The sequence below is a fragment of the Cetorhinus maximus genome, chromosome 14 (assembly GCF_964194155.1).
Source record: "Cetorhinus maximus chromosome 14, sCetMax3.hap1.1, whole genome shotgun sequence".
Lineage (NCBI taxonomy): Eukaryota > Metazoa > Chordata > Chondrichthyes > Lamniformes > Cetorhinidae > Cetorhinus > Cetorhinus maximus.
In genome coordinates, this window is record NC_135892.1 from 67,432,350 (window position 1) to 67,451,641 (window position 19,292).

The following is a 19,292-nucleotide window of genomic DNA, read 5'->3' on the forward strand; positions in this document are numbered from 1 at the left end:
GCCATTGGACCTTTTAGCCTATTTCGGTCCCTTCCCCCCACCCCACCCCCATTAGGGCTATCTGTATCTTGCTCGTCCTGCTTTCTACCCTTAATTAGCATATTCCTTTAGATAATATCACCATCTTCAACACCTCTTTGCCCTTTTGTCTGTGACATCTTTTGGTTATCTCCACCTATCACTGGCCCTCTATCCAGCTCTTCTTGTCCCACCCCACCCCCCCCTGCCTAAATCAGCTTATATTTCACCTCTCTTCTATTTTTACTTAGTTCTGTTGAAGGGTCATTCAGACTCGAAACGTTAACTGTGCTCTCCTATCCGCAGATGCTGCCAGACCTGTTGAGTTTTTCCAGGTATTTTTGTTTTTGTTTTGGATTTCCAGCATCCGCAGTTTTTTGCTTTTATCTCCACTGGTTATAGTTTGACAACCTCAAAGTGACCCATTTATCCTGACTCTATGTTTCCTGTTACTTACCCAATCCTCTATCCATGCTAATATATTGTCCGCAACACTATGACCTCTTATCTTCTGCAGTAACCTATGTGACACCTTATCGAACGTCCTTTGGAAATCCAAATACATTATATCTACTAGTTCCCTTTTATCCACCCTGCTTGTTACATCCTCATAGAATTCTATTAAAATTTGTCTAACTCACTTGCCCTAGATTATTATAAATTAAGGTTATGGGTGTGAAATTTCCTGATTTTTGGACATGCTGGCTATGACTTCTGGTGTGCTTGCGCCCATTGGAAACTAGGCGGATAAGACATAAAATTCAGCTGCCCACTTCCTTTCCAGAATTGCAGCATAGCCACGAGTGGCTCCCCTGCAGCCCTGGTCTCCATATCAATGCAGGTATCCTCTCCACACTCCAGGGGGCCAAGTAGTGTTGGAAAAAGCCACTTGTTCCAGGTAGCCTTCCCTTTTTAAAGGCATAGTCTCTATAAAAGAGGACTTGCAGCAATGCACTGCAGGCTGCTGGATAATTGTTTTTTTGCCATCCAGGGAGAATTATTCTTTAAAAATAAGGGGTCGCCCATTTAAAACAGATGAGGCGAAATTGTTTCACTCGCAGGGTTATGAGTCTTTGGAACTCTCTTCTTGAAAAGGCGGTGGAAGTAGGGTATTTGAATATTTTTAAGGCAGAGGTGGATAGATTCTTAGTAAGCAAATTGGGGTGATAGATTATCGGGGGTAGGTGGGATGCAGATTTCAGGTTACTATCAGATCAGCCATGATCTTATTAAATGGTGGAGCAGGTTCAAGGGACTGAATGGCATACTCCTTGTTCATATGTTCATAATAGAGGAACAAGAGGGCTCCCAGATTTTGTGACAGCATCCTAACAAACTGTATCAACAGGTTGAGACCAAGAAGGAGGCCATGTTTCCAGCAAGGGACAGGAATTCCTTGAGATTAACCCTATGTCATGCCCAGTAAAGGCATTTAATATTATGAATTTCCAGTCAATACTTTTTAAAATTACATAGAAACAGAGAAAATAGGAGCAGGAGTAGGCCATTCAGCCCTTCGAGCCTGCACCGCCATTCATCATGATCATGGGTGATCATCCAACTCAGTAGCCTGCTCCCATTTTCTCCCCATTTTCTTTGATCCCTTTTGCTCCAAGAGCTATATCTAACTCCTTCTTGAAAACGTACAATGTTTTGGCCTCAACTACTTTCTGTGGCAGCGAATTCCACAGGCTCATCACTCTCTAGGTGAAGAAATTTCTCCTCATCTCAGTCCTAGATGGTCTACCCCGTATCCTCAGACTGTGACCCCAGTTCTGGACTCCCCTACCATCGGGAACATCCTTCCTGTCTCTACCTTGTCTAGCTCTGTTAGAATTTTATAGGTTTCTATGAGATCCCCCCTCATTCGTCTGAACTCCAGCCAATATAATCCTAACCGACTCAATCTCTCCTCATATGTCAGTCCTGCCATCCCAGGAATCAGTCTGGTAAACCTTCGCTGTACTCCCTCTATAGCAAGAACATCCTTCCTCAGATAAGGAGACCAAAACTGCACACAATATTCCAAGTGTGGTCTCACCAAGGCCCTGTATAATTGCAGCAAGATACCCCTGCTCCTGTACTCGAATCCTCAGGCTGTGAAGGCCAACGTACCATTTGCCTTCCTTACCGCCTGCTGCACCTGCATGCTTACCTTCAATGACTGGTGTACGAGGACACCCAGGTCTCGTTGCACATTCCCCTCTCTCAATTCAGATAATAATCTGCCTTCCTGTTTTTGCTACCAAAATGGATAACCTCACATTTATCCACATTACACTTTATCTGCCATGCATTTGCCCACTCACTCAGCTTGTCCAAATCACATTGAAGCATCTCTGCATCCTCCTCACAGCTCACCCTCCCACCCAGCTTTGTGTCATCTGCAAATTTGGAGATATTACATTTAGTTCCCTCATCTAAATCATTAATATATATTGTGAATAGCTGGGGTCCCAGCACCGATCCCTGCGGTACCCCACTAGTCATTGCCTGCCATTCAGAAAAAGACCCGTTCATTCCTACTCTTTGTTTCCTGTCTGCCAACCAGTTTTCTATCCATCTCAATACACTACCCCCAATTCCATGCACTTTAATTTTACACGCTAATCTCTTATGTGGGACTTTGCTGAAAGCCTCTGAAAGTCCAAATAAACCACATCCACTGGCTCCCCCTCATCAACTCTACTAGTTACATCCTCGAAAAATTCCAGTAGATTTGTCAAGCGTGATTTCCCTTTCGTAAATCCATGCTGACTCTGTCCGATTCTACCACTGTTTTTCAAGTGCTCAGCTATTAAATCTTTTGTAATGGACTCTAGAATTTTCCCCACTATCAATGTCAGGCTGACTGTTCTACAATTCCCTGTTTTCTCTCTACCTCCCTTTTTAAATAGTGGGGTTACATTAGCTATCCTTCAATCTGTAGGAACTGTTCCAGAGTCTAGAATCTTGGAAGATGACCACCAATGCATCCACCATTTCTAGGGCCACTTCCTTAAGTACTCTGGGAATTAGACACAAACAAGCTGTTAAAATGCTGAGTGTGAGTTTTGGCATTTGGACTACAGACCGTATCAAGCCTCTGGTGAATACCTAATTAAATATAGACATAGGTGAGGGTAACTCACAGCCATCTGTGGTTTTCACATATCTCATTGTTTAAGGATGGGCCAACACCTACAGATTATGGAGTTTTCAGACTGCCTGTCTCCATGTTTCATCCTGGATAAAAAAGGAAAGATCGAAACTCAATAGCCACTGTCAACTTCCTATTGTATCATAGTTAACGTTTCAAGTCCGTATGACTCCACCAGAACTAAGGAAAAATAGAAAAGAGGTGAAATATAAGCTGGTTTAAGGAGGGGGGGGGGGGGGGGGGGGGGGGGGGTGGTTGGACCAGGTAGAGCTGGATAGAGGGCCAGTGATAGGTGGAGATTGCTAAAAGATGTCATAGACAAAAGGACAAAGAGGTGTTGACGGTGGTGATATTAGCTAAGAAATGTGTTAATGGTGATATTAAGGGTAGAAAGCAGGATGAGCAAGGTACAGATAGCCCTAGTGGCGGTGGGGTGGGGGGAAGGGATCAAAATAGGCTAAATGGTAGAGCTAAAACAATGGATGGAAATACACTTAAAAATAATGGAAATAGGCGGGAAAAGAAAAATCTATATAAATTATTGGAAAAAACAAAAAGGGGGAAAATCGGAAAGGGGGTGGGAATGGAGGAGAGAGTTCATGATCTAAAGTTGTTGAACTCAATGTTCAGTCTGGAAGGCTGTAAACTGGATGAACAGCACCTCATCTTCCGACTAGGCACTTTACAGCCTTCTGGACTGAATATTGAGTTCAACAATTTTAGATCATGAACTCTCTCCTCCATCCCCACCCCCTTTCCGATCCCCCTTTTTCCGATAATTTATATATATTTTTCTTTTCCCACCTATTTCCATTATTTTTAAATGTATTTCCATCCATTGTTTTAGCTCTACCTTTTAGCCTATTTTGATCCCTTCCCACCCCACCGCCACTAGGGCTATCTGCATCTTGCTCGTCCTGCTTTCTACCCTTAATGTCACCATTAGCACATTTCTTAGCTAATATCACCACCGTCAACACCTCTTTGTCCTTTTGTCTATGACATCTTTTGGTTATCTCCACCTATCACTGGCCCTCTATCCAGCTCTACCTGCCCCACCCACCCTTAAACCAGCTTATATTTCACCTCTTTTCTATTTTTCCTTAGTTCTGGTGAAGAGTCATACTGACTCGAAACGTTAACTATATTCCTCTCCGCAGATGCTGTCAGACCTGCTGAGTTTTTCCAGGTATTTTTGTTTTTGTTTTGGATTTCCAGCATCCGCAGTTTTTATCCTATTGTATCATGATGGCCTCCCCCATCCAAACCAGACTGGATGGGCCTCAGAAGTGTTAACGCAGCAGTCATGTAATCAAAACTAGTTTCAGGGACTGCACCCTTATTACCCCAGGACCCAGCAGATCATGAGAACCATCAGTTTTCAACCAATCTGAGAACCAGAGTCTGAAACTAGCTGTAAGTCATCAAGCTGCCAAAATATTTAACCTGTTCCAATTTCAAAGCTCACCAGATAACCAATCTCCTAGATATTCGACCACAAGAAACTTCACAACCAGCTGTGAACTCTTCATTTTACAAGGTCCTCACTGCAACTTTAAATCATCAGATCCATTCAAGAAACCACAGGCCTGCCACGTGGGAGACCATAAATCATAAACCAGAGACTTAAGTAATTGTAATTTGTAAAAGTGCACTATCTTGATCTATATCCATGCTTAGTCCCCTCAGCAACCTCGGATATCTCTCATCCAATCCGCAGGGCGACTAACCAACTTTAAGTACAGCCAACTTTTCTACTACCAGCTCTTTATATCAATATTTAGCCCAACAGTATCTCATCTACCTCCTCTTTCACTATGACATTAGCAACATCTTCCTTGGTAAAGACAGTTGTAAACTACTCATTTAATACCTCAGCATGCCCTCTGTGGGCCCATTCCTCTTACCATTTATATAGTTTATATAGCCTGTTGAAGACTTTTGGATCCCCTTTTATGTAAGTTGCCAGTCTAAAATGGGTGTATGAAATAGATGTAGTGAATGGTAGGTCTATGTCAGGGGTGGAAAAGTTCTTTTTAAAAACCTAACCTTGCTGTCCCATTCTCTCTGCCCAGATGCATGTGTTGCACGTGGTCTTTTCCCTTCCTCTTCTACCTCCTCCTCCGAGGTGGCCTTAAGCCCTCAGGAGATAGAGACTGGCTGGCGTAATTGCAAGATTGTGGAGGACACAGTACATCACCACAAACATGACACTTTCGGATGTGTACTGCAGAGATCTCCCCGAAGTGATCTAAGCAGTGAAATCTGTGTTTTAGGAACCCAATGGTTTGCTCCACTGTGTTGCATGTAGCTTTTTGGTTCTCATTGACGGCCTTCTGACCTCGCATGGTTGCATGGCAGAATGGAGTCATGAGCCATGTGTGGAGGGGGTAGTCCTTGTTGTTGAGCAGCCATCCTGTTCTCTGTCTTGGAGACCCAAAGACGGTGAGAATTGCTGTCACAAGATAAAAACATCATGGATGCTGTGAGGATATCAGCTTGGTCACATACCTACTGCACATTGACCCAATGTTTAAAAAATAAAAGACTTGCATTTATACAGTGCTTTTCACAACTACCAGCTGTCTCAAAGCGCTTTACAGTGAATGAAATACTTTTGAAGTATAGCCACTATTGTAATGCAGGATAATGATAGTTGATAATGCTACTAAGGATAATGTTACAATGATAGCTCTTGTAGTTGCAGTATCGCTCCCACCTTGACATGAGAAACCTGCAGATCCATGTTTGTGTAGTCGATGGCACCCTGCACCATCTGGAAGCCTCTTATCTTGTCGAACCCGTGTGAGGCAAGGTGATGTCTCCTCTCTTCCTGTAGAGCGTCACCTCCCAGGTGTTTCTTTGGACAACCCTTCACAAACCCTTCCACCAACTTTACCCAAGCACAAGTAAGCCAAAAGTACTTCAGCTGCAACTTGTTGAATGGTCCTTTAAATAACCTCAGAACAGAGCCCATCTTGCTTGCTAATGCCAGTATTCAGACATAGTGCTTTGAGTTTTAACATTTTATTACTTTCCCTAGTCATTAATGCCCTCTTAGTTGTCTCTTCCTGACACACTATTTGATTTTATCTGAATTGTGACTCTACAGCCATGATTGTGTCTGAGAGTCCACTTGTCAATTGGACAGGCCTCCAACCATTCATCCTCTATTCTACAGCAGAAAGGCAACTTGTTTCCAGAAACTTTCCACCAACATTCTATAATGAACTGCAGAACAATGTACAAAGTGTTCCAGGATGACTTGCTGCTCCAATTTTCCCTCTGCCTTTGTGGAAAATGGTATAATTTATAACTTGTGCCTTCCTCTGATGATTAATTTAAAATTTGGTGGAAACTTGGTGAAGTTTCAACATGGATTTTGCCCTCAAGCTTTTCAGTGCGGCTCAAACTCACAACCTTCTGACTCAGAGGCATGAGTGCTATCCCTGGTTTAAGCTAACACATAAGGCAGAGGTCATGAAATTCATTCACAGGTACCATGCAGGCCTACCTGCAAAGTTGAAGCATTGAAGGATGCATTGCTGACCACTTCCTATACAAGCTGCATGGCAAGAGGCGACTGGAATGGTGTCTACAGGTTCATCTCGTGTGTGCATGACATTAAAGAAGCAAGATCATGACATCACTAACATCAACAGGCTGATGCAATGCATGAATACTAAAGTTGGCTAACAAATGTGCAACGGTGGTACCACCAGGATCAGTGCTTGGGCCTCAACTATTTACAATCTATATCAAAAATTTAGATGAGGGTCCAAATATAATGTATCTAAGTTTGAAGATAATAGAAAACAAGGTGAGAAAGTTAGCTGCGAGGCGGATGCAAAGAGACTTCAAAGGTATTTGGGCACATTAAGTGAGTGGCAGATGGAGTTTACAGTCAGAAAATGTGAAATTATCCACTTTGGTTTAGCTGCTTCATCAATGACCTTCCCTCCATTGTAAGAAGTAGAAATCATATCTGATGACTGCACAGTGTTCAGTACCATTTGCAATTCCTCAGAAATGAAGCAGTTCATTCCCACATGCAGCAACACTGGGGCAACATTCAGGCTTGGACTGATTATTGCCAAGTAACATGCATCCACACAAATGACAGGCAATGACCATCTCCAACAAGTCAGAGCCTCACCACCTTCCTCGACGTTCATTGGCATTACCATCACCAAATGCCCCACCATCAATATCTTGGAGGTTACCCTTGTACAGAAACTGGTTGAATACCAATCTCTTTCAGGGAGGTAACCGAGTTAAGTAAGCAGTTCTTTAAACAGATAGTATAAATATTTACCCATGGTAATTCCATTTAAAATTTGTGAAAGTACAACATTATGGACATGAATTATTCAAAATAATATACTTGAGGTTGTTATGAATTAGTTATTTACAAAATTTAACTACTACATTTAAAAAATTGAAGCAAAATCTTGTAATAGTAAATTAATCATGTGTGCTTACATAACTTATAGCTAATCATTATGACTTGCTCCAGATGTGATGACGTAGTGATATTGTTGCTGGACTAGTAATCCAGAGACCCAGGGTAATGCTCTGGGGACCTGGGTTTGAATCCTGCTACAGCAGATGGTGGAATTTAAATTCAATAAAAATCTGGAATTAAAAGTCTAATGTTGACCATGAAACCATTGTCCATTGTTGTAAAAACCCATCTGGTTCACTAATGTCCCTTAGAGAAGGAAATCTGCTGTCCTTCCCTGGTCTGGCCTACATGTGACTCCAAACACACAGCAGTGTGGTTGACTGTTAAATGTCCTCTGAACAGGGGCAATAAATGCTAGCCTTGCCAGTGATGCCCACATCTCATGAGTAAATTTTTAAAAAGGTAAACTAGTACACCTTTTTCCAAAATAATGCTGTTCATTCTGACATGCCATGCCAGGAAGGAAATACTTGCCTTGATTTGCCTCCTCTTTCATTAAGTCCTTCAAAGCAACGATCTCCGTAGAGACAGATAACTTCTTAAAAGAACTGACTTCAAGTTTTAAGATTTATCCTGCAACAAAAACTAAAATCAACATTGACTAAACATTATTAAGTAGGCAAATCTGGCACATGCATTTCAATAGCACTTGACTTGAGCCACCTGTCCCCATGGTAACCAGGCTACAAAGGCTTATCATCGCACAGAACTAGCAGCAGGTCACATGTCCCTTATAATGCTTAGCGATCATAACACCTCCCCCCTGAAAAATTAAAAATTACTACCATATCAATATCAACATATTGTAAATACCTTAGCAACTAACTTACTAGATACAAGTAATCTTCTCTCCCCTTCTGTCGCATTTTACCATTATACATGCTGTCTTGGCAACATTATAAGGCTTAACCCGTCACACCCAATCTCATGTGATAAATAGGATTTAACGTTCAGTTTGTGCGAGTTTTTGGAATTTCAAATCTCTTGCAAATGGGAGTTCACATACTCTCATTCACTTCATGTCACTCATCACATCAAATTTTCTTTCTCATTTCATGTAGTTTTCACAGCTTTTCCATGTCCTGTTACAAAATTGTATATTCAGTTTGGTCTGGTTAACTAAAAGATTGGCATCTGCTTTCCTACTTCACCATTTGGCTTCAGAATGAATTAACAGTCTGCAGATTTAATTCTGACAGCTTCAATTCAGCTTCAGATGGTATTAACCCTTTGTTGTCACTATAATGTTTCAATGTGCCTTGATCATCAATAGTCCGAGCTTCACATCTTTAGTTGAAATAGTAATTTCCACAGCAGGATTACAGAAAACCATGGATTTCTGTACGTCATTTGATTTCTCTAATACATTTTCAGTTTTAACATCAATGGTCTTTTCTGGAACCACTGGAGATAGCAACAACTTATCTTCAGTCAGGTCATTTCCTAATATAAGATCAACATCTTTAATAGTTTACTTAGACACAATCCTCACATCTGTAATACTGGAAATTAAACCACATTTTAAATTAACTTTATGCAACAGAGCTGTTAAACAACTTCCATTAAAACCCTGTATTTTCTTTTTATTTATTCACAGGCTTCGCTAGCTGGGCCAGAATTTATTGCCCAGCCCTAGTTGCGCTTGAGAAGGTGGCGGTGAGCTGCCTTCTTGAACCGCTGCAGTCCATGTAGTGTAGGTACACACACAGTGCTGTTAGGAAAGGAGTTCCAGGATTTTGACCCAGCAACAGCGAAGGAACAGCAATATATTTCCAAGTCAGGATGGTGAGTGACTTGGAGGAGAACTTCCAGGTGGTGGTATTCCCATCTATATGCTGCCCTTGTCCTTCTAGATGGTAGTGGTCGTGGGTTTGGAAGGTGCTGTTTAAGGAGCCTTGGTGAATTCCTGCAGTGCATCTGTATCAATACATTTTTAATATAACAAGCTTTCTGGAGGGAAATCCCCTTCACCTGCCACCATCAGTAATTGCGCTAACCCTGTATTTCTAAAAATATTAATTTGCTTGCTGGATTTGCTGGACTAAAATGGGAACATTTCACCCTTAAACACAAAATTATGTGTTTTATAACCTCTACTCTGATCTATTCCGATAGTAAATATATTTGAGGGTACTTGTTTGTCACAAGCTCCATTTTCTGAAATCACACTGTACACTCCCACAAATGTTACAGATTTGGCTTTTAATTTCCAACAATCTGCCTTCACATGCCCTCTCATGACAAAAATAACATGTTGGTCCCCTTGAATCATACTTATCCTCCATACTGTCTTTTTTACTACACCGCCAAAGCGCAGCTCCCCTTTAACAGCTGCAGGCTGCCTTTAAAGAGTATCTGTAAAGTGAACAATCATCATCTCCCCACACCCTACCCTTTAGGTGAACTGCCAATGAACAATAGCACTGACAAACCACTTATTTATTTTAATTAATCAGGGCCCTTATTTGGATCCATGTGATTGGGTGTGTATTCCAAGTGCAGTGCCCCTTCTTCACCTCAAAACAAGCTAAAGCTAATTTCTACACTTCGGTGCAAAATTAGTTAGCCTGACATCCTAATGACTTAAATAAGTACAAAATTTTAAAGCCTCATGCATACAGAATGTAAGTTACCACCTTCTGGGCGGGGGGCGGGGGGCGGGGGAGGCAGAAGGTATGCCCCTAAAAAGGATAGAATCCAGAGATGAAAATAACTTCTACCTGGCTGAAAGCCAAAGGAAAAGAACAAATGAAATCTATGGTGTCAGTGTCTGTCTGTTGTTTCCCTTTGCTGAAGGCAGTGATGCAACAGGTGGGGTGAAAGCTTTATATAAAGATAACTAAAATAATACTTTGCCTATTTTTCCAAGATGTTTCTGCATTTTTTCACTTTTTTGGATTATAATTATTTAATAGCTTGAAATGAATGCCTATATATGATTACTTCCTGTCTGTGTCTTGTTATATAAAATTTGATTGATTGATAAGTACATGTTGAAATTAAATTGTGAAGACCTCTTTTTTAACTTGTCCACAGTACTGTCTACCCTATAGGATTTTTCTCTAAAAAAATGCAGCATTGAAAATACGTTTCTTTTTATTATCCAAGTCTGTTACACGACCTTGGTGTCCCATCTGGCTCAGCTGATGCTGAACATTTTCCAGACTTGGCCATATCTAAGACTCCAGGAGAAGAAACCATGGCATTCATAATTGAACACAATTGCTTTGAGCACACCTTTGCCATAACTTCTGAGACTTTCAAGCCCACAAAAGTGATGTCTGTGAGTTGTGGCTGAGTGTTTAGCTTTACTATGCCTTTTTGTTAGTCACTTACGTAATACTAGGTTTGCCAACCCTCTCTGATGCTGTTGCTAGCAGCCCAGGAGATCGATGTGCTTTAAATTTCTCACCAGAGCAGCAACATCCACTACTATTCCACCCCCAGCTCCATGACATCAATGGCTGTTTAACGGTACTTAAAGTTGACAAGGCACTGGGGCTGGATGAGATGCATCCAAGGATATTGAAGGAAGTGAGAGTAGAAATTGCAGGGTCACTGGCCATAATCTTTCAGTCTTCCCTAGACTCAGGGGTGGTGCCAGAGGACTGGAGAATTACAAACATTATGCCCTTGTTCAAAAAAAGTTGTAAGGATAAGCCCAGAAATTACAGACCAGTCAGCTTAACTTCAGTACAAAAACAGAATTACCTGGAAAAACTCAGCAGGTCTGGCAGCATCGGTGGAGAAGAAATCAGTTAACGTTTCGAGTCTTCATGGCCCTTCGGCAGACTTCAGTGATGGTCAAGATTCTAGAAACAATTTTTCAGGATAGAAAAGTGAGAAAGTTATTGCTCATGAAATGAAAGGGACAGTAGCAATGTGGATACAAAATTGGCTGAAAAATAGGAAGCAGAGAGTAATGGTCAATGGATATTTTTCAGGCCGGAGGAAGGTTTGTAATGGCATTCCCCAGGGGTCGGTATTAGGACCCTTACTTTTCCTGATATGAATTAATGATCTAGATCTTGGTGTGCAGGGGACAATTTCAAAGTTGATATGAAGCTTGGGAGTGTTGTGAACTGCAAGGAGGACGATGTGAAACTTCAAGAGGACATAGACAAGTTGGTGGAGTGGTGAAAAAAGATGCAAAAAGGGTGCAGTGTTAATAAGATTAGCTTACTTGAAAGTCTGGATTCAGAACATAATTTTGGTCCTAATTGCTGATTATTATAATTTGAGGTTGCCTGAATTTGCTAAACTAGAAACATACGAAAAAGCAAATTAGGAGCAGGAGAAGGCCACTCGGCCCTTCAAGCCTGCTCTGCCACTCAATAAGATCATGGCTGATCTGATTGTAACCTCAACTCCAAAATCCTGCCTACCCCTGATAACCTTTCACCTCCTTGTATATCAAGAATCTTTCTAGCTCTGCCTTAAAAATATTCAAAGACTCTGCTTCCACTGCCTTTTTGAGGAAGAGCAGGTTTAGTGCTCAAGTACTGACTAGATACAATTTTCATGGAACAGTAGATGTGGGCTCCTCACACCCACTTCCACTGAAGGTGTGGAGAACTCTGCATTTGAACCCACAACATTCTGACTCAAAAAAATAAGTTTTCTTTTAAATGAGCTATAAAAACAAACTTAATGGTTCTTAAGTCACTCTTGTAATATACTGTAAAGTGTCCTTTCTCTATGTTAAAGGTGCTGTATCGATGCAAATTGGTGTTTAAAAAAAGATGTGTTGGAAATATTCAGCAGATCAGGCATTATTTCTGGAGACAGAAAGAGTTAATGTTTCAGGTTGATGATCTTTTGTTAAAACTGAGAAAAAGTTAATTCCTCTAATTTGATTGATGTGATTTGGCAAAAGTGGACTGGGAACAGCTACTTGTAGGTAAATCAGTGTTAGAGTAGTGGGAGGCATTCAAGGAGGAGAGAGGGTTCAAACAAATATTTTTTCCCACAAAAAATGTGGGGGTCCCAAATATAGACGCACCAGGATGCCAAAGCACATACAATGTAGATATGTGCCAGAAAGAGAAGATTATATCAGCCACCGAAAGCTCTATACTGCAGAGAGCTTGGAGGTATATAGAAAGTACAGGGGTGAAATTAAGATGGAAATTTTGAAAATGAAGAGGGCATGAAAAGTGTAAACAAGTAAAATTAAGAAAATCCCAAAGATGTATTATAAATACATAAAGAGCAAGAGGACAACTAAGCAAAGGGTAGGGCCAATTAGAGTTCTAAAAGGTAACTTGTGCATAGATATGGTGATTGAGGGCATGGTTCTTAATGAATACTTTGCTACTGTCTTCACAAAAAAGGGAGGTGATGCAGACATAGTAGCTAAGGAGAAGGATTGTGAAAAATTGGATGGTATAAATGCAATGAGAGAAAAAATATTGAGGAATTTAACATATTTGAAAGTGGATAATTGGCCAGACCTGAATGAAATGTATCTCCGGCTTTTAAGAAAAGCAACAGAGGAAATAGCAGAGGCTCTGACCATTATTTTCCAATCCTTTCTGGTTACAGGTGTGGTGCTGAAGAACTGCTAACATTGTACTAATGTACAAAGGGAGAAAAAAATAGACTGAGTAATTACAGTCCAGTCAGCCAAACTGAATTGTTAGAAAAAATTATCTGGGACAATATAAATCATCATTTAAAAAGGCACAAATTAATCAGTCAGTGTGGATTTGTTAAGGGAAGATTATGTGTGACTAATTTGATTGAACTTTTTCAGTCGGTAACAGGAAGGGTAGTTTTTAAAAAATTCATTCACAGGATGTGGGCTTCACTGGTTGGGCCAGCATTTATTGCTCATCCCTTAGTTGCCCTTGAGTGAGTTGCGGTGAGTTGCCTTCTTGAACCGCTGCAGTCCATGTGGTGTACACAGTGCTGTTAGGAAGGGAGTTCCAGGATTTTGATCCGGCGACAGTGAAGGAATATTGATATATTTCCAAGTCAGGATGGTGAGTGACTTGGATGGGAACTTCCATGTGGTGGTGTTCCCATCTATCTGCTGCCCTTGTCCTTCTAGATGGTAGTGGTCATGGGTTTGGAAGGTGCTATCTAAGGAGCTTTGATGAATTCCTGCAGTGTATCTTGTAGATGGTACACACTGTTGCTACTGTGCATCGGTGGCAGAGGGAGTGAATATTTGTGGATGTGGTGCCAATCAAGCAAGCTGCCTTGTCCTGGATGGTGTCAAGCTTCTTCAGTGTTGTTAGAGCTGCACTCATCCAGGCAAGTGGAGAGTATTCCATCACACTCCTGACTTGCGCCTTGTAGATGGTGGACAGGCTTTGGGGAGTCAGGAGGTGAGTTACTCGTCGTAGGATTCCTAGCCTCTGACCTGCCCTTGTAGCCATAGTATTTATATGGCTAGTCCAGTTCAGTTTCTGGTCAATGGTAATCCCCAGGATGTTGATAGTGGGGGATTCAGTGATGGTAATGCCATTGAACGTCAAGGGGCGATGTTTAGATGCTCTCTTGTTGGAGATAGTCATTGCCTGGCACTTTTGTGGCGCGAATGTTACTTGCCAGCTCAAGCCCGGATATTGTCCAGGTCTTGCTGCGTTTGGACCTGGACTGCTTCAGTATCTGAGGAGTTGCAAATGGTGCTGAATGTTGTGCAGTCATCAGCGAATATCCCCACTTCTGACCTTATGATGGAAGGAAGGTCATTGAAGCAGCTGAAGATTGTTGGGCCGAGGACACTACCCTGAGGAACTCCTGCAGCGATGTCCTGGAGCTGAGATGACTGACCTCCAACAACTACAACCATCTTTCTTTGTGCTACAGAATACAGATGGCTCAGAAAGGATGTGAAAAAGCAAAGAGGGATTATGAAAAAAGACTGGCAGCTAACATAAAAGGAAATCCCAAAGTATTCTATAAGCACATGGATGATAAAAGGAGGAGTAGGGCCGATTAGGGACCAAAAAGGGGATTTACACATACAGGCAAGAGGCACAGCTGAGATGTTAAATGAATTATTTGCATCTGTCTTTACCTACTAAGTAGATGTTGCCCAGGCCATGGTGACGAAGGAGGAAACGCAGAGGCTAGAAGGGTTTAAAATTGATAAGAAGGAGGTATTGGATAACCTGTTGGTACATAAAGTTGATAAGGCACAGGGACTGGATGAGATGCATCCAAAAATATTGAAGGAAGTGAGAGAGGAAATTGCAGAGGCACTGGCAATAATCTTTCAATGTTCCCTGAATTCGGGGGAGGTACTGGAGGACTGGAGAATTGCAAACATTATGCCCTTGTTCAAAAAAGGTTGTAAGGATCTGCCCTGCAATTACAAACCAGTCAGTTCAACTTTGGTGGTAGGGAAACATCTAGAAACAATTATTCAGGATAGAATTAATAGTCACATGGAAAAATGTGGATTGATTCGAAAGAGTAAGCATGGAATTGTTAAAGGAAAATCATGTCTAACTAACTTGCTGGAGATTTTTGAAGAGGTAACAGAGGTGGTTGATGAGGGCAAGGCCGTTGATGTGATGTATATGGACTTCCAAAAAGCATTTAATACAGTACCACACAACGGACTTGAGAGGAAAGTTATAGGTCATGGAATAAAAGGAACAGTAGCAACATGGGTACAAAATTGGCTGAGGGATAGGAAACAGAGTAATGGATAATGGGTATTTTCCAGCTGGAAGAAGGTTTGTAGCGGAGTTCCCCATGGGTCGGCATTGGGATCCTTGCTTTTCCTGATAGATCATTATATATGATTTAGATCTTTGTATGCAGGGGACAATTCCAAAGTTTGCAGATGACACAAAACTTGGGAGAATTGTAAACTGTGAGGAGGACAGTGTACAACTTCAAAAGGACATTGACACATTGGAGTGGGCAGATAGGTAGCAGATGAAGTTCAATGTGGAGACGTGTGAGATGATACGCTTTGGTACAAAGAGCATGGAGAGACAGTATAAAATAAAGGATACTATTCTAAAGGGTGTGCAAGAGCAGAGAGACCCGGGTGTATATGTACATAAGTCATTAAAGGTGGCAGGACAGGTACATAGAGCTGTTTCTAAAGCATACAGTATTCTATGCTTCATTAATAGGAGCATAGGGTACAAGAGCAGGGAGGTTTTGATGAACTTATATAAGACACTGGTTAGGCCTCAGCTGGAGTATTGTGTACAGTTCTGGGCATCACACAATAGGATGTGAATGCGATGGAGAGAGTGCAGAAGAAGTTATTGAGAATGGTTCCAGGGATGAGATACTTCAGTTATGAGGAAAGATTGGAGAAATTGGTAATTGGCCGGGTTGGGTTTGTCTGCTTTTTGTGTACAGGACATACCTAAGTAATTTTCCACATAGCCGGGTAGATGCCAGTGTTGTAGCTGTTTTGGGACAGCTTGGCTAGAGGTGCAGCAAGTTCTGGAGCACAAGTCTTCAGTTCTATTGCCGGAATATTGTCAGGGCCCATAGCCTTTGCACTAAGTGCCTTCAGCCGTTTCTTGATATCACATGGAGTGAATCGAATTGGCTGAAGACTGTATTTGTGATGGTTGGGACCTCCAGAGGAAGCTGAGATGGATCATCCACTCAGCACTTCTGGCTGAAGATTGTAGCAAATGCTTCAGCCTTATCTTTTGCTCTGATATGCAGGGCTTCCCCATCATTGAGGATGGGGATATTTGTGGAGCCTCCTCCTCCAGTGAATTATTTAATTGTCCACCACCATTTACGACTGGATGTGGCAGGGCTGCAGAGCTTCGATCTGATCTGTTGGTTGTGGGGTCGCTTAGCTCTATCACTTGCTGCTTATGCTATTCGGCACGCAAGTAGTCCTGTGATATAGCTTCACCAGGTTGACACCTCATTTTTAGGTATGCCTGGTGCTGCTCCTGGCATGCCCTCTTGCACCCTTGATCCCCTGGCTTGATGGTAATGGTAGAGTGGGGGATATGCCAGGCCATGAGGTTACAGATTGTGTTTAAGTATAATTCTGCTGCTGCTGATGGTTCACTGTGCCTCATGGATGCCCTGACTTGGGTTGCTAGACCTGTTCAAAATCTATCCCATTTAGCACGGTGGTAGTGCCACACAACACGGAGGGTATCCTTAATTTGAAGGCGGGACTTTGCACAATGACTGTGCAGTGGTCACTCCTACCGATGTTGTCATGGACAGATGCATCTGCGGCAGGCAGGTTGGTTGGTGTGGATGAGGTCACGTATGTTTTTCTGTCTTGTTGGTTCCCTCACCACCTGCTGCAGACCCAGTCTAGCAGCTATGTCCTTTAGGACTGGGCAGCTCAGTCAGTAATAGTGCTAGCGAGCCACTCTTGGTGTAGGAGATTAAAGTCCCCCACCCAGAGTACATTATGTGCCCTTGCCAGCCTCAGTACTTCCTCCAAATGATGTTCAACACGGAGGAGCACTGATTCATCAGCTGAAGGTGGTACGTGGTAATCAGCAGGAGGTTTCCTTGTTCATGTTTGACCTGATGCCATGAGACTTCCTGGGGTTCAGAGTCAATTTTGAGGACTCCCAGGGCAACTCCCTCCTGACTGTGCCACCACCTCTGCTAGGTCTGTCCTGTGGGTGGGACAGGACGTGCTCAGGGATAGGGATGGTGATGATGGTGTCTAGGACATGATCTGTAAGGTATGATTCTGTGAGGACTATGTTAGGCTGTTGCTTAACTAGTCTGTGAGACAGCTCTCCCAATTTTGGCAGTAGCTCCCAGATGTTAATAAGGAGGGCTGAGTTTGCTGTTGTTTTTTTGCAGTGCTTAGGTAGTTGTGGGTGGTTTGTCCAGTTTCATTCCTTTTTTGTGTCGGTTTGATACAACTAAGTGACTTGCTAGGCTATTTCAGAGGGTATAAGAGTCAATCACATTACTGTGGGTCTGGAGTCGCGTGTAGGCCAGACGAGGTAAGGATGGCAGATTTCCTCCGGTGAAGCAAATGGGGTCTTTGGTTCATCAATTGTCATCATTAGACTTTTAATTCCAGATTTTTATTGAATTCAAATTCCATCATCTGCTGTTGCAGGATTCGCATCCTGGTCCTATGGATTACCCTATAGATTACTCATCCAGCGACAATACCATTATGCCATTGCCTCCCCCATCAAGTGCATTTGATGTAATCTACATGATTTTAGCAAAGCTTTTGACAAGGTCCCACATGGCAGACTGGTCAGAAAAGAACTCATGGAATCCAAGAGAAAGTGGCAAATTAGATCCAAAATTGCTGAGCTGCAAGAAGCTAACCAATGGATGTTTTTGTGAGGAAGGTTACTCTGAGTGGTATTCCACAGGGTTCAGTAGTCCCTTGCTATTTGTGATATATGTTAATGATTTAGACTTAAGTATAGGGGACATGATTCAGAAGTTTGCAGACGATACAAAAATTGTCCCCTGGATGACTAGTGAGGAAGAAAGCTGTAGACTGCAGGAAGATATCAATGGACTGGTCGAGTGGGCAGAAAAGTAGCAAATGGAATACATGATAATACATTTGGGAGGGCAGACAAGGCATGGAAATACACAATAAATGGTAGGATGCTGCAGTGTATGGGAGCAGGGGAGATTTATGGGGATGTCACAAATGAAGATTTTACCTATGAGTAAAGATTGGCTGGGCTAGATTTGTTTCTATTAGAGGAAGCTGAGGGGAGATTTAATCAAGGTGTATAAAATTGTGAATAACCTATTTCCCTTAGCAGAGAGGTCAATAACCAGGGAATAGATTTAAAGTAATTGGCAGAATGATTAGCGAATAGTTGAGATTTCTTTTTACTCATTCGGTGTTGACAGTTTGGAACTCACTGCCTGAAAGGACAGTAGAGGTAGAAACCCTTAGCACACTTTAAAAAGTACTTGGACATGCACTGGTAGCACCATAACTTAGGGGGCTACAGACCAGGAACTGGAAAGTGGGATTTGGCTGGATAGCTCTGTTGGTTTGTACAGACACGACAAGCCAAATATCCTCAATAAGATGCAGGAACAGAAGCAGGCCATTCAGCCCATCGAGTCTGCTCTGCCCTCAACTCCACTTTCCTGCCTTTTCCCCATAACCCTCGATCCCCTTACTGATTAAAAATCTGTCTATCTCAGTCTTGAATATACTTAACGACCCAACCTCTACAGCCCTCTGTGATAAAGAAGGTTCACTACCCTCTTAGAGAAGAAATTCCTCCTCATCTGTCTTAAATCTTAAAACACTCCCACTGTGCTGTAAAATTTCTATGTTTCTAACCCCTTCCAGTTCCGATTAGGGTCATTGACTTGAAACAGTGGGCCTGATTTTAACTCATTAAAACCCATTCACTTACACTGAGTTAAAATCAGGCCCGTTAGCTTTCGTTTCTCTCCACGGACCTGCCGAATATTTCCAGCAGCTGTAGTGATTTAGTTTCGGCCAAGGAGTTCCCACCGGCAGACCCACAGCTGTCTTTTACCATGAGCGTGGACAGGGAGCGCTGCTGTCGACGGCAGTGGCTCTGGAACATTGTGTATATTTGATAGAGGCACAAACACAAGATGATTGGTTCCTCTCTTTCCTCCCGCACCTTCTCTTCCTTTGTTCGGGAGCGTGACTCTGACGTGGTGCGTAATGCGTGGGGGGTGGCGGACGGTTGGGTAGGGGGGGGGCTTGTGCGCGCTGGTTTGGCT

General features: G+C 42.3%; 1 protein-coding gene across 1 annotated transcript in view; it reads right to left on the minus strand.

Moving 5' to 3' along the window:
- nek2 (NIMA-related kinase 2) overlaps positions 1 to 19,113 on the minus strand; it is a 56,538-nt gene extending 37,425 nt beyond the window's left edge. Inside the window, exon 1 of the mRNA XM_078557032.1 lies at positions 18,999 to 19,113. The gene's annotated coding sequence lies outside the window, so the exon portion shown is untranslated. The remainder of the gene's footprint in view (positions 1 to 18,998) is intronic.
- Positions 19,114 to 19,292: the final 179 nt, after the last annotated feature.